Below are 15,517 nucleotides of genomic sequence, written 5' to 3'. Positions count from 1 at the left end.
AAATAATAAGTACAACAAAGATGCCTACACATTTCATTGATTCCCAGCTTGCAAGATTCAGAACCAACCAAATAAGATTAAAATAATAAGTACAACAAAGATGCATACACATCTCACTGATTCCCATCTTGCAAGATTCAGAACCAACCCATTAGAGCCTTTTGATAAAGTGAATATCGGGATTAAATCCATCTTGGCTAGCCATGTCATACAATCGAAGAACTTGGCAAATGCTCTTGACTGTCACAACATCTGTAGTTGAGTATTCCTGTTTGCACAGCGCAGATAATAAAGAGCATGATTACTATAATACTGGCACTAATGGAAGTCAACCTGCAGCTCCACTCGATGATTCAATTCATGCCACTTTTTCTGCAGTTCGCCTGAAATGAAGCAAAGATTGCATCATTCAGCTACGGCTCATCTTGCAAAGGCTAATAAAATGTTGCACGAGATAGCAGAATTTGACAGAGATTTTGGAAACTCCAATCACCATTTTGTGCAGTTCCACCAAAATTGAGAGATGTTGCCCATGTAACATTTTAGTTGAACTGCACAAGACACTCATTCCAAAAAACTGTTTTGTGCAGTTCACCAAAAGGTCACAATAGCAACAAGGTGAAATGGATATCCCTATCTGCACAAAAAGATAGAAAGTAAACAGTTGTTGGTCAATAAGAATATACGAAACATATACAAAATGAAAAGAAGCATCTTAATTATGTTCATGGCAATCACGCAAGGACAGTAGAAATTTTAAAACGTCAGCAATGCTTCATGTTACCAGAAGCATTATGATCAACAATGAGATTCCTCAAATATGGGATTACTTTAATGGTAGCATTGCTTGTTTACCAGACACAGTAAATCAACAGTAGCTAAAGAGTTGGTTTAAGGGCATGGGACCATGGGGACACCAAGACACTCAGCAGCATAAAGGAGCAACTTACTTATCATACTGGGGGAAACAGCAGGAGTGCCATTTGTAACACAGTTTAATTGCATCTTATCACTGGAGGCATTAGATTAACAATAACACTGGTTAGACATGTCCCTAAGGTAACAGTGTGATCCCTTCATTTTACATGCGCCCTTACATTAACAACAGCAAAAGGTTGGTATAAGGACATGCGACAGTGGACGCATCAGCACAATGTACCTACAAGGAGGCATAAAGTGGTGATGCCGCGTTTGTTCATGCTATGTGAGGGCAGCAAACCTAATCCTGGAGACCTTTTACTATGTGAGGGCAGCAAATCTAATCCTGGAGACCTTTTACTATGTGAGGGTAGCAAATCTAATCCTGGAGACCTTTTACTATGTGAGGGCAGCAAATCTAATCCTGGAGACCTTTTACTATGTGAGGGCAGCAAAACTAATCCCGAGACCTTTCACTATGTGAGGGCAGCAAATCTAATCCTGAGACCTTTTACTATGTGAGGGCAGCAAATCTAATCCTGGAGACCTTTTACTATGTGATGGCAGCAAATCTAATCCTGGACATACTCTGTTGACTTGTCCACCAGCCGCCACTTTCTATCCTTTTTTCAACAAATAATAGATCTGTTCCTTATCCAGTTTGTACTGCGTTTTCCCATTATTTCCCTTTTCAACAAAGAGACCGGTTGGGTATCCAGTCTCTACTACTTTCACCATATTATTTCCTCTTTGAATCAAGTCCTAGATTCATGCTACAACTTTCCCCCTTTCTTCGTTGTTTGAACAAAGCCCTAGATTCGAATGCATGAAGTAGCTTTACCTCTAATAATACTAAAAATTTAGGTGGCTTTGGAAGAGCTGATGGGAGTAGAAAAAGATGCACATGCAGACACGTGGGGAGCTGGGGCAGTAGAGTAAGGCCGCTTTCAAAGAACTTATAACTGAGGGTCGCCGGGATGTCAGCGGCGGTAGGTCGAATCTGCGGACAATACGGCAGGGAGGAAGAAGGGTCGGAGGACCTCCCGAGCCGGCGCTGTGTCAGAGAGAACGGCACGGGCAGAGGATCGGGCCCCTCCGGCAGCTGTGGGTTTCCTCCCTCGGCAGCGATGACCGCGTGAACAATGCACCTTTTAGTCCTCTACACACACCGGCCGAAGGGATCCGGCCGAATCTGTGACCAGCGGTGAGCAGAGAGAAAATGTCGCTACCGCTGTCTTGTTTATATCTGGAGAGGATGAGAGAATGAAGAGAGCAACCCTAGTAAAGCAAGCGCTCAGGCCCCTGCGTCCATATATAGTGGAGTGATTATCTTTTTTCTCTCCACAACAAGCGTTTCAATTTGTGTACATGGCATTAAAGAAAAGAAACTCTCTATTTAAGGTGACTACTTTACGACTCCTACTTACTACTAGTAGTACTACAGTATTGTTCACTTGTGCTCCCCGCCCCTCCATTCATTGAACAACCCCACGGGTGAATAAACATACAGTAAGTACTGTATTTATATAGAACGAACAAGCTCGAACTATTTTTCGCGTAGTTAAAAGTTGAGGGCGGGGCTTTTCCCGGGCAGTACGCGCAGCAGTTTTCGGGTAGGCGGTTTGACAGAGATGCGAGGAGGGTGAGCGAGTGGGGCTGTGCGATTTGACGGCGCGTTACTGCTGGAAAGACTTGTGATATGACCACTCACTATAGTCATGAATTACTGGCGCTCCGACCGGGGTGATGCCCCCCTTCCGTTCCGCGCTCTAATCTCGTGCATGACACGTCGACCCGGATGCTGGCTCTCCCACATGTCGGAGTAGTAAGAAGGAGCAAAGAATGATGCGGTATATACTAGTACTATACTAGAGTACTACTCAGGTCGGAGGAGTGCGAACCACGGCAACCCAGTGAACCAGCAGTGCAAACCACGGTAGCCCAGTGGACCAGCAGTAGAAAACAATGTGGTGATATGGCCATAAAAAACAATGTGCTACGGTCCACACTGTAGCATGTACAGTAACACTCCTCTTTGTTTGGATCCCTGAGTTAGAGCTAGTTTGGGTTGAAATAGCCTCAAATTATCGAAACAAGAGGGGTTAGTTTGAGCAAGTTTGCTCTAACCCAGCTAAAAAACTAGCCCGGTGGAGAGGTTCTAATTGGGTTAGTTATCCTCGGGCCCACTAAAAGAGAACTAAAAAAATCTCCCCTGCCCGCACCAGATCGCCCCCCCCTCTCGCACGACTCCTCTCTGTTCCCCATAGGGCCGCTCGCCCTCTCTCTCCTCCGGCCGCCCTCTCCTTCCGGCCTCCGCCGCCCTACTCCGGCCGCCCTCTCCCTCCGGCCTTCGAAGGTCGCCTTGCTCCCCCTTCACCAGTCGTTTTTCTCCCTCTGTCGTGCGCGGCGGCGGCGCATCTACTAGGGAGGTCGCGAGAGGGGTGAGTTTGTTCGTTCCTTCTCTGTCTCACGGCCATATCATTGATCTTGCTTGCTCTAGCGCTAATTCTGATTTAGAAAAGTATATCCTGATCAAACTTGGTATAGATTTGTGGTGCACGCATGGAATTGTTTGATGCTGCTTGAGGAGGTAATAAATCTTTCTAGAGGCCCAAAGATTCAGGCCACCTTTCTAGGTATTTCAATTTCAGGCTTGCATTATTTCTAGAGGCCCAAAGATTTAGTTCACCTTTCTAGGTATTTCAATTTCAGGCTTGCATTATTTCTAGAGGCCAGAAGATTCAGTTCACCTTTCTAGGTATTTCAGTTTCAGGCTTGCATTATTTCTAGAGGCCCAAAGATTCAGTTCACCTTTCTAGGTATTTCACTTTCAGGCTTGCATTATTTCTAGAGGCCCAAAGATTCAGTTCACCTTTCTAGGTATTTCAGTTTCAGGCTTGCATTATTTCTAGAGGCCCAATGATTCAGTTCACCTTTCTAGGTATTTTAGTTACAGGCTTGCATTATTTCTAGAGGCCCAAAGATTAAGTTCCTAGTCGGCGGCAAGCGGCCCTGCTACCCATGCCGGTGTCGACCTCAACTCGCAAGGGCCGGCGTCAGAGGAGTTCCCGGGGCTTGGGCTCTACAGAGCCTTCCTCCAGAGCGACGATGGCGAGCTCCTCCTTCGGTGCGTGAGGGGCTCCGGGCTCCCTCCCTATCGTGAATGAATTCCGTGATGAGTTAGCTCATTCTTTGTTTCATGAAGTGTTTTTTTATTTTGTGAAGCTTGATTGACGACTTGTATGTTTAAGTGGGATATCTCATTTGTATGGACAAAGTAAAAATTATCATGTTTTGCATGCTTGATTTGTATAGATGGTTCGTTTATGTCAATTGTGAGCGGGAGGAGGCCACAGAAGAGCCGGCCACACCAAAAGGGTGCTTGGATCCAAGGGACTTATTTTAGTCTGACTAAAAATAGTCTCTTTAAGAGGCTAAAGTTCCAAGCACCCCTGACTAAAGAGGGGCTAAAACTAGTCTTGAGACTAAAAAAATTTAGTCAGGGGTACCCCTACTAAAATGTGGATTAGTCCTCTCTCTCCTCATTTAACTCCTCTCCTTTAACACAGGCGAGTTCTGGATTGGAGGGTTTGGAGGATAATAAATTCTCATTAACTTGATTTTAGTCTCTTTAGTATTTGGATCCAAGCATGGGTGAGGCTAGCAAGTTTTAGTCCCACTACTTTTAGTCATGGAACTAAAACGCATCCAAGCACCCTCCAAATCCGGCAGGAAATAGGGTCCAAAGTAGTCAAATGATTGAGATAGAGCATTTATTGTCAATCTAACCCTGCCATCCATACACCTCTTTGGTTTAGAGTTAGTTCAGGGTTAGAATCTAACTCTAACCTCTAACTGAGTTAGAGTTCTCCTTGTCTCGGTTCATCGCCGTCATACTTTCCACATTCCTGTGTTTTCAGTATCCTACGAATCAAAGAGGCCCTTTTTTTGTGGGAAAAATCAAAGAGGCCCTTAGACTGGTTTCGGTCCGGTCATTTTTTATAAACGTGTTATGTCCAAAATTTAATGAACGTGCTCCGGTTTCCACAAAAATAATCCGATTTCATGTAGTAATTCATTCATTTATTTATTCTTCTGCGGGGGGTTTGCATGTAATTCATGAGGTCTGAAATGTAAAGTACCCCGGCATATGCTCCGATTCGTGCATGCACTACGACCCAGATGCTCTATGTCCCACATGTCGGCGAATGGGAGCACGTGAAAATAGCCTAGGAGTACATATAGGAGGATAAATGCCTGAAATAATATGTACTGTGAAGCGTAGCCGCGGTTCAAAAAGGAGACCTAAAGTGATGACAGCTATAGGTCGCACGCACACAACTAGTGGTACTAGACATACGACTAATTTTTCCCTAAAAAAAAGAGGCACGAGTGCTCAGTACTCCTATTCTATAAACACGAGTCCCATCTGACAACAGCGTCCGTGCTACAGCTAGCTCTCCTCCCTCGATTCTCTCTTCTAATTCTAAACTCGGCCGACGCCCGGTGGGCGGGGTGGGTTTGCTCAACTGCGGCCCCACCTCACAGTGAAAACGTTACGACTGGAATAAAAATTCCATATACTCCCTCCGTTCATAAATATAAGCCTTTTTAGATACTATTTCAAATGGAATACAGCATACAGATGTATGTAGACATAGTCTAGAGTGTAGATTCACTCATTTTGCTCCGTATGTAGTAGTCACTTGCTAGAATCTTTAGAAAGACTTATATTTGGGAACGGAGGGAGTACTATACTAATAAAACATTAAGGCCACGAGGCGATACAGTGCTGGTTACAGGAGGCAAGAAGAGATGCATCCATCGACGACGTCCACCTCCTCGACTCAGGGCGCCGGCCCACCGAACGACGCCTAAGTAGTAGCGACTTTCGTGGCCAGGTCGACGTGCTTCTGAACAATGGCATCCAAAGATTCCAGCCGCTGGAAGAAGGCCAATGTCTTTCTGTCCTTGCTTGCCTTGTAGTGGCCTATGTAGACGATTTCCTCGTAGACGTGGATGTGCAGGTCGACGGTTTCTTGCATGGCGAGGCGCTGCGCGGCGAGCACGGCCTCGAGGTGCACATTCTTCGTCGCGACATCCGGCACCTGCAGGGCCACCAGGGCTTGAAAGAGTTTGTCACCATGGAGGCCGATGAGGGTGGCAGGCAATGAGGAGCCTGGGCGCGCGGGCTGGAGCAGTACGGCAAGGTCGTCCGCGCGCTTCTTGACAGCGGTGAACTTGCGGATGGAGTTGACCATCAAGTCGTCCATGCGAGAGGCGAAGCCGGCGTCGGCGAGGGCTACGATGCCTGCGGTCGCCAGCACCATCTAGAAACGCTGCACGGTGCGGGGCCGCAGGCCGGCGCCTTGGATGATTTGGCACAGCCGACTGCCGCTCGCGTCCATCGCCTCCATAGGTGCTTGTGGCTTCTGGTCACTTGGTCTTGGATTGGAGTGAGCAGTGTTGCGCAGAGACTTGGGAGTAGATGGATTGGAGTGGTGGGGCGCCTTTATTATATGAGAGTCCAAACTCTGTTGCATTCACATCGTGCTGGCTCTATTCTGCTTCTCCAATTAATTCTCTCTGCATGTAATTGAGGATGCATCATTGACCGTTCAACGTCTCGGGAACCGCTACCCTCTCCCTCCTTAGCATTCAAGCACCTATGGACCCGTCGACGACGAGGTGCCTATGGTGACTTCGTAAATTTCAAGATGATAGTGCCGTGCGTGTGTGCGTTCATAGGAGTGAGTGTATGCGCGTGTATATGAGCGCTTGCATCTGTACTGTGTAAAAAAACGTAAATGCGTGTCAAAAAGAGACTAGTCAGTATACTCAATATTATGCACCTCGGAGAGGAAAACGATAGAACTAGTACGTATTTATTTACGGTGCAGATTCACTCATTTTGCTCCATATGTACTCCGTCTCGGTGTAGTCTAGTCACTTGTTGAAATCTCTAGAAGGGCAAATACTCCTTTCTGGTTTACAGGGCTATACTAGCAAGTAGTTGTACGTACTAGTACAATAGTGGGCTCACATAGCAATTTTGTCTCATGCAAGAGCCTGGCTATATGCGTGCTCCAATGTTCACAACTGCAACGTTCGGTTTGCGCTTGGCTCTTCGCCTCTTCGAGAAGACGAACAATGATGTTACTACTACTGCTTCTACAGTGTCGAATCCACTGCTGCATGTCCGTCCACCACAAGCGGGACGGATAGCTTGTTGTAGAAGTACTACTAAGCAAAAGCCTGCCTCGTTTGCGAGCAACCGCGCGCATGGGTGAGGGAGAAGGCATGTAGTAAAATCAAGCTTCTCCTCGTTGTACGAGTTGACGCGACACATCATAGCACTGGCCCCACATGCTTGCCTCTAAACTTGGCTGAAAGACCCGCAGTGTACAATATATTTGCTGCAACCTCTAACATTTACCCACCACAAATTAAAATATATGTGGTCGTATGCATCGTTCTGATGCAGAGGCCGGGGAGTCCCCCCTTTTCGAAAAAAATAAATTAAAATATATATTCCTGTCTTGACCAGATGAGCGTGCAAACTACAATCACCAGGGTTTCAGGTAGGGCCAGAAGACTATTTTAATATTTTTTTAAACTTCAAGATGGCCACATAGCATGGAGCCAACCCCAACGATTTTAAGCTTACAGGCACGATACACGCTATCCTAGACTACTCTACACATGAAACTGCCACACGAGCGTCCGGGCTGCGCTTGGCTCTTCGCCTCTTCGGGAAGTCGAACAATGATGGAGTACTACTGCACTGGAGGAGTACTACAGTATGCTTCTGGCCATCTGACACCGATTGAACTGCTGCATGTCCACCGCGTGCGGGAGGGAGAGCGTGTAGCGAAAGCTTCTCCTAGTCTTGCCAGCCACCATGCTCATGGGCGAGGGAGGGACGCTCCTGCCTTTGCGTGTATGACAGGTGGGCCCGACAGGTGTGTGGCCAACCTGTCATACAGCCAAAGGCAGGTGCAGTTAAGTCCTTGAGGGAGAGGATAATCAAACTTCTCGTTGATGTACGAGTTAACGCGACACATCAAAGCACTGCACTCGATATATTTCAATAATTTGCATTTACTGATGCATTAATTACAATGCATGCATGCATGCCGTGACTCTCCTTTTGATACTTGCATGTGTTGATTTAATGCACCTTGAAGTAGTATAAAATATGTGACGGTAAAGCTTTGTAATACCCCGGCCCAAGTCGAGAGATGGTTGTGCATGAGGAGGGCGAGATCATGCAGACCGAACAGGACCCGACGATGGAGCTCTCTAAGGTCTCGATGGACCTCACCGTGCTCCACTGCCCCTTGTGCCTCCGCCCCTTGACGCCTCCAGCGTATGAGGTTCGAATACACCTCGTCCGTTCGGCTGATTGAGCAAGGTGCAGGTTTCTTGATTGATGTGTTGTTCGATTGATTTCTGCAGTGCAAGGGAGGGCACCTGGCCTGCGCGGACTGCCGCGTCGAGCGCCCCGGGAACCAGCGGTAGTGCTAGAAGTGCGAGCGCGGCGGTGGCTTCGATGTGCGGAACATGGCGGTGGACTCCGTCCTTTCGTCGGTGAGGGTGGAGTGCCCGCACGAAGGCCGTGGGCTCTATGTCACTTACCACAAGCTCGCCGATCACCAGAGCGTGTGTCCACTCGCGCCCTGCAAATGCCCCGTGCCCGTCTGCGGCTACGAAGGCCCGCCGCTGGCGCTCTACCACCACATCAGCACCGCGCATCCCATGCCCGTGCACAGGATCCAGTACGGTAAGGTGCTCCAGCTGCAAGTGCCACTGTCGGAGCCACGGCTCTTGCTGTTCGCGGAGGAGGACCGCCGCGCATTTTTCTTGGTCGGCGGCGTGCTCGACATCGGCGCGCCTATCGCCGTGTCGCTCGTCTGCATCAGAGCGGGGGCGTCCCCACTGCTGCACTACGTGGCCAAGCTGTGGGCGAATGGCCCGCCGGGGGAGCCCAAAGGCACGACCGACACCGTCAAGGTGGAAATGGAGGTGACAAGCAGCAAGGATCCCGGCGACGTCGACGTGCAGGAGCTAACCTTCTTGATAGTTCCGCCCAAGCTGCTGGCCGGGGCTAAGCTTGTGTCCCTCCACATTCAGATTGACAAGCTCACATCCTAAATGTTTCTACAGTGCCTTCTATTTATCTTAGTAATATGCTAATATAGGGATTACCTTGGTCTACTTTAGCTTAAGAAATGGTGGGTTTTGGTGGCGATGCAGCAATTACTTCGACATCAGACCAGTAATTTCCAACAGTCGAACGGATATTTTGTGTCTGTTGGATATAAAGTTCCTTTGGGTAAGAAGTACTACTAGTCCTTCGTGTTAGGCTGGAGTTGTGCTGAACTTCTTGAGAATTGTGGTGGTTTTCAGTAATGAAAATCAGAAGGGGCAAGCCCTTCTTTGATAAAAAAAATTAATCGTCCTTATATATTCATCAGTCTTGCTATAAGTCGCAGTAGATGCTATATAGGTCCGTCGGATCTTACATCAAGATCCGTGCTTTCAGATTTTCTTTTTTCTCTCTTAAATCTCAGTCGAGTGAGACATAGCCACGCCATTAAACAGAGGCTCGGGCGCCATTAATGGAGACCTTGGGAGAGAGGTGGATGGCAGATGGAGGTCAAAGGGCTCTCCTCCCGATAAGCACGCGCAGAGGTCTGATCACACGCCTCTCGTACTCAAATAGCTACCCTGCACGGCGCCTCCTAGCTAATAAAACATGGGGACGCGTGGCGGCACGTAAATGGTACTAGTAAGTATAACTCCCACGGTTTCAATAATACTTGTGTTTCCGATTGTAACGTGACAGCACTTGTTCCAAAATGACTTTGTTGATTGTTAATGTGTGCGCCTTCGCAAATCGGACTGCAAATTTACCACAGCATGTTGGTGCCATGTCATGGCAGCAAGCCAAATTTCATTATTTTCATGCGTGTTTTGGATTTACAGGAATTAAAAAACTAAGTTTCTCAATGTTTCCAACCCAGCCAGGACGCCCAGAATTTTGAATTTCATTCCCATTTCTTGCATGGAACCTAGAAATTTACCCGAGGACACACATGTGATTTTTCAACCAACTTTGGTGCACTGGAACATGTGCTTGTATTTCAAATTTGAATTATGCACACAAAGGTGACACGTTCCCTCCCAGAACCACGAGCCTTCTTGAGAGAAGCTCCGATTTGCAAGAAGCTTATACCAAAATTTGTTCCTATTCGGCCAATTTTTTTACCATGGCATGGTACTACCATGACATGACACCATGCCAAGTTTCATGATTTTAAAACCAAGTTTCTCAATGTTCTCGACCAAGCCACGATGCCCAGATGTTTGAATTTTATTCTCATTTTTTGCATGGGACCTACTCCCTTCTTCCATCTATATAGGGCCTAATGTGTTTTTCAAGACAGCCTTTGACTATTGACAAGATTAATAGCACATGAGATGTATACTATGAAAATTATATTATTGGAAGCTCCTTTGACATACAAATTTGAAGGTATGCTTTGTGTAAGTTGCATGTCATATATTATTGCTCTAACGTTTGGTCAAAGTTAGCCTCGAAAATCACATTAGGACCTATATAGATGGAAGGAGGGAGTAGAAATTCACCCGAGGACACAAATGTGATTTTTCAACCAACTTTGGTGCACGGGAGCATGTGCTTGTAGTTCAAATTTGAATTATGCACATTAAATGACCAAAAACTCAATTAATGTGTAAATAAGGCCAAACGAAGCCGGAATAATTCCAAAATTTAACAGGGCACTCATGTAGTTCTATGTTGCCTTTGTAAATAAACTCAAGGGGACAACGTATATCATTTCGCACTCAAAGGTGGCACGTTCCCTCTCAAAACCACGAGCCTTCTTGAGAGAAGCTTCGGTTTGCAAGAAGCTTATACCAAAATGTGTTCCTATTCGGCCAATTTTTTCTACCACAACATGGTAGTACCATGACATGACATCCATGCCAAGTTTCATGATTTTTAGACGTGTTTTGGATTTACAAGAATTTTAAAACCAAGTTTCTCAATGTTCTCGGCCGAGCCATGATGCCCAGATGTTTTAATTTTATTCTCATTTCTTGCATGGGACCTAGAAATTCACCCGAGGACACAAATGTGATTTTTCAACCAACTTTGGTGCACGAGAGCATGTGCTTGTAGTTCAAATTTGACTTATGCACATTAAATGACCAGAAACTCAATTAATGTATAAAAAACGACAAACGAACCCAGAATAATTCCAAAATTTAACAAGGCACTAATGTAGTTCTATGTTGCCTTTGTTAAGAAACTTAAGGGGGGGGCAGCGTATATCGTTTCACACTCAAAGGTGGCACGTTCCCTCTTAGAACCACGAGCTTCCAAATCGGCCCAATTTTTTACCACAACATGTTAGTGCCATGACATGACACCATGCCAAGTTTCATGATTCCCAGGCGAGTTTTGGATTTTCATGAATTTAAAATCAAAGTTTCTCGATGTTCTCGGCCGAGTCATGACGCCCAGATGTTTGAATTGCATTCTCATTTCTTCCATGGGACCTAGAAATTCAACCAAGGACACACATGTGATTTTTCAACCCACTTTGGTGCACCGGAGCATGTGCATGCAATTCATATTTAGATTATGCACATTAAAAGTCCAGAAACTCAATTAATGTATAAAAAGGGCAAATGAACCCGAAATAATTCCAAAATTTAACAGGGCACTCATATAGTTCTATGTTGCCTCTGTAAATAAAATCAGGGGGGAGGCAGCGTATATCGTTTCGCACACAAAGGTGACACGTTCCCTCTCGGAACCACGAGGCTTGTTGAGAGAATCTCCGGTTTTGCAAGAGGCTTATACCAAAACTTGTCCCAATTCAGCCAAAAATTATACGTATGAAAACAGGGTTTTGATTATCCCAAATATCTCGCTACCTAGACCAATAATGTACTATGATTTGAATTCAACATAAAATGGATACAAATATTTGAATTGGAGAGCGTATGGTACATGTAGTTCATAGTGAAATATGATTACTGCTATATGTATGTTTTTTGTTATCAAGATAATATTTAAATTATTGTATAACTTGACAACAATCGTATTCAAATAAGGAAAATTGATTCAAATTTAGTCCATATGGTAGACGATAATATATATGTTCACATGGTGGAGTAAAATGTTCATATATGATGGAAGATCAAAATGTACGACTACATCAATTATAAACCGCAAGGTCACCTAACGATATATTCGAATTCAACATAACGTGGATTCAAAAATTGAAATTCGAGATCATGGCATCTGTAATCATATAAAAAGGGACATTACTATTTCTTTGGTGGGAATTGATTTGTTTTTTTGTTGTTGTTGAGGGAAGTGTGAATCGATTTGGTATTGTGCAGGGTAATCTTGTTCTCCCGATTTTTTTTACATTTTTCTTATAGTTTTTTCAATGGCATCTATAGCAATATAGTAAAAGGGGACATGACTCTCTTGTGTCTTGTATGAATTGTTTTTTTACACGTTAAGTTTGTTCTGCCGAACAAGGAATCCGCACCTTGTTATCCTGAAATTTTCAAGCTCGAGTATATTTTGTATCACCTGCTTTGAAACTCCCGCTTCTTCAACCCGCGTCATGCCTTGTTATCCCGAAATTTGGACGCGCGCGAGAACTCCCTCCTCATCTGAAATCGCTCCCGCAGCCCAGACACGCGGAATCCCCCTTCTACCCCTCAGCCGGAAATGAAGCTCCATGTCGCGGTGTCAAAACCGGTGGGGGTACGCTGGTAACTTACCCTACATTTCGGACAAGCGCGTCCCTAAGCTTGGCTCCCCCCTCCCCCTTCGCCCCCCTCCCCCATTCGTACACCGAGGCCGCCAAAACCCGCGAAACCCTATGCTCCTCCGTCGGCCTCCCGACCGCCGCCCAGCCGGAGACTCTTCCCCGACTACGTCGTCCACCGCAACAGCTCGCCGTCCCTCATCCACCGCACCGGATGAGGATCCGTTGTCCATCTCATCGTCCCGACGGATCAGCCGCCCCGTCCTCCACCTCCAAGGAGCTGCCCCGATGTTCGCCTCGTCAATCGCGCCACCTCAATCCCCAAAACGCCGTCTTGACCTGCCCCACCGAAACTGCAGCACCCTCACCAATTCCTCCGATGAAGCCAAGGCCAACTCGGGTGCCACCAAGGAGGTTCTGCACTCACCGCTGCATTTTATCTTTTATTCGATCTCACGGGGCTGCCGGTGCTCGATACTGAGCAGACATGGCGTGTCTCCATCGACGGCGCCGTCGCCGGCCACATCATCCACGACGTCTCTCCCCCATGTCGTTGCTTCCTCGGCGGCGACTTCCACAACGGCACTAGCTGCAACTGCTCCGGCTCTCACTCGCGCTGCGGCTCTGTTCTTGCTGTCGGTCGCGCTGCTGCACTGCTCCTGATTTCGTTCGTGCTGCTGCTCTGCTCTTGCTCTCGCTTGCGCTGCTGCTACTGCTGCACGACCTCCGGCAGCTACAGGAGTTGCTGCTTTAGCACTCGCTCGCGGTGCTACTGCACGACTTGCTCTCTGCTAGTGCGTTCCCTGCTCGAGCGTCTGCTGATTTAGATCACTGCTTCTCTGCTACTAGTGCTCGAACGCCCTAAACATCTATTGCAATGCTCTGTTACTAGTTCAATCAGTTTCGACGGTAAAATTCAGTTTCGACTGTGAAGTTCATTTTCTTCAGTTAAGTCCAGAGTGAATAGTACTTACAGCATCTGTCGGAGCGGCCGTGGCGCGGCTGATGCGTTTTACATCTAGCACTTTTTGGTGATGTATTTTACATCATCTATTGCAGATGATATTAGGGTCCCACTTCAGATTAACATTGTCTGTCTTGTCATGCTTCAGCCTCATCGCCGTACACCTTAGCGAAGCTGCTCCAATGACGGAACCGTCCATCACAGCAGAGCAATACCCTCGGCGCCGTTTCCAGAGGCCTCGGATCTTCTTCCCCGCCTCCGACAGTCACACCAGCATCATCACCATCCTCCACGTCCAACCCAATGATGCTGAGGTCCACAAGGCTATGCCAAAGAGGTTGTACACTCGTCGCATCACTTTGTTTCTCCATTCCTCTGTTCTTCCAATTCATGTGAGCCAAACACCCAGGTTGACTGAAATCCTATGTTTCCAAATGCTCTGTTTTGCACGTGCATTCCTATCCTATTCCTGTGTTTTTCCTGTACCTGCGTTTATAGAATCCTCCAATTCTAAGGAGCCCTTACAGATTTACTTCATTTTCAGATAGGCGTCAAAGAAAACTCTGCGTGTTATGTCCTGCTCCTGTCGTGCCGTCATCCACCCCACCTGAGGTGCACCATCAACAGAAGTGTTCACTGCAGCAGAGATCCCCCCTGCAGACTTCCTTTTGCCGCCTCAGATCATCTTCCCCGTTGCTGGCAGCCATGTCAACTGCATTACCATCATCGACTGAGCAGATGAACCTGAGGACTACACAGTTCCGGAAGAGAGGTCGCAGTCTTTCGTGTTTGCTTACGTTATACATCGGTTATTATTACCTGCTACTTTATCGTTCAATCTTGAGTTTTGAATTGCCCATGGGTCTCATATCGAGCCAGCAATGAATAGTATCTGTCTACTATCTGGTTCATCTGGGGTCTTCTATGTGGTTCATGTTGGGTGGGCAACAAACAATAGATGATCCATTGTCTATCTTTTTAAACTGAAGCTATAATCTACCTGCTATCATTAGTTTTGGATCCATCCACTCGTTTGCTACCATCAGTCTTGATTTTTGCATGCACCCCTTAGGCCTTACAAAATCTAACTATTTTTTATTGCATGTTAGATATTGTACACAATCGTACTGAACATGTAGAGAAAAAGAGAAGAACGTTGCGTGCGAATATAATGTCATGCAGATGCCGCTCCATGGTGGGCGAAGTGCCCCCCCCCCTCCTGCATTTCCAGATTGTATTCCAGAGGAAGATAACTGTTCAGATGGAGATTCAGAAGGAGCCGACCACGCCTGTTTACCACCTGAGGTGTTTGCTCTAACCTGGCATGCTGATGTTGGTCATATCATGCATATGGCGCCTTGCATTGCTTACATTATACATCTTATATGTCATCAGCTTAGTTTAGATTTGCTTTGTGTGAATGCCACCTGTTTGGTTTCTATATCATACTCCCACCATTCCTAAATATTTGTCTTTTTAGATATTTCAACAACTGACTACATACGGAACAAAATGAGTGAATCTACACTCTAAAATATGTCTATATACATCCGTATGTGGTAGTCCATTTGAAATCTCTAAAAAGACAAATATTTAGGAACGGAGGGAGTATATGGGAATTATGCAATGCCATCTTCTTTAGCCAGGCATCATATACGTGAATCATGCAATGCCATCCTGTTTAGCCAGTCATCGTATATGTGAATTGTATTGTGCCATATTTTTTTCCATAATGTATTCCATTTGTCAACAATGTTTATACATTCATCTACTCTTCCTGTGCATCAGCCATTTGAGTCGGTCATGGGAAAATCTG

Source organism: Triticum aestivum, chromosome 5D (genome assembly GCF_018294505.1).
Source record: "Triticum aestivum cultivar Chinese Spring chromosome 5D, IWGSC CS RefSeq v2.1, whole genome shotgun sequence".
Taxonomy (NCBI): Eukaryota; Viridiplantae; Streptophyta; class Magnoliopsida; order Poales; family Poaceae; genus Triticum; species Triticum aestivum.
Note: the sequence above shows the minus strand (reverse complement) of the source record.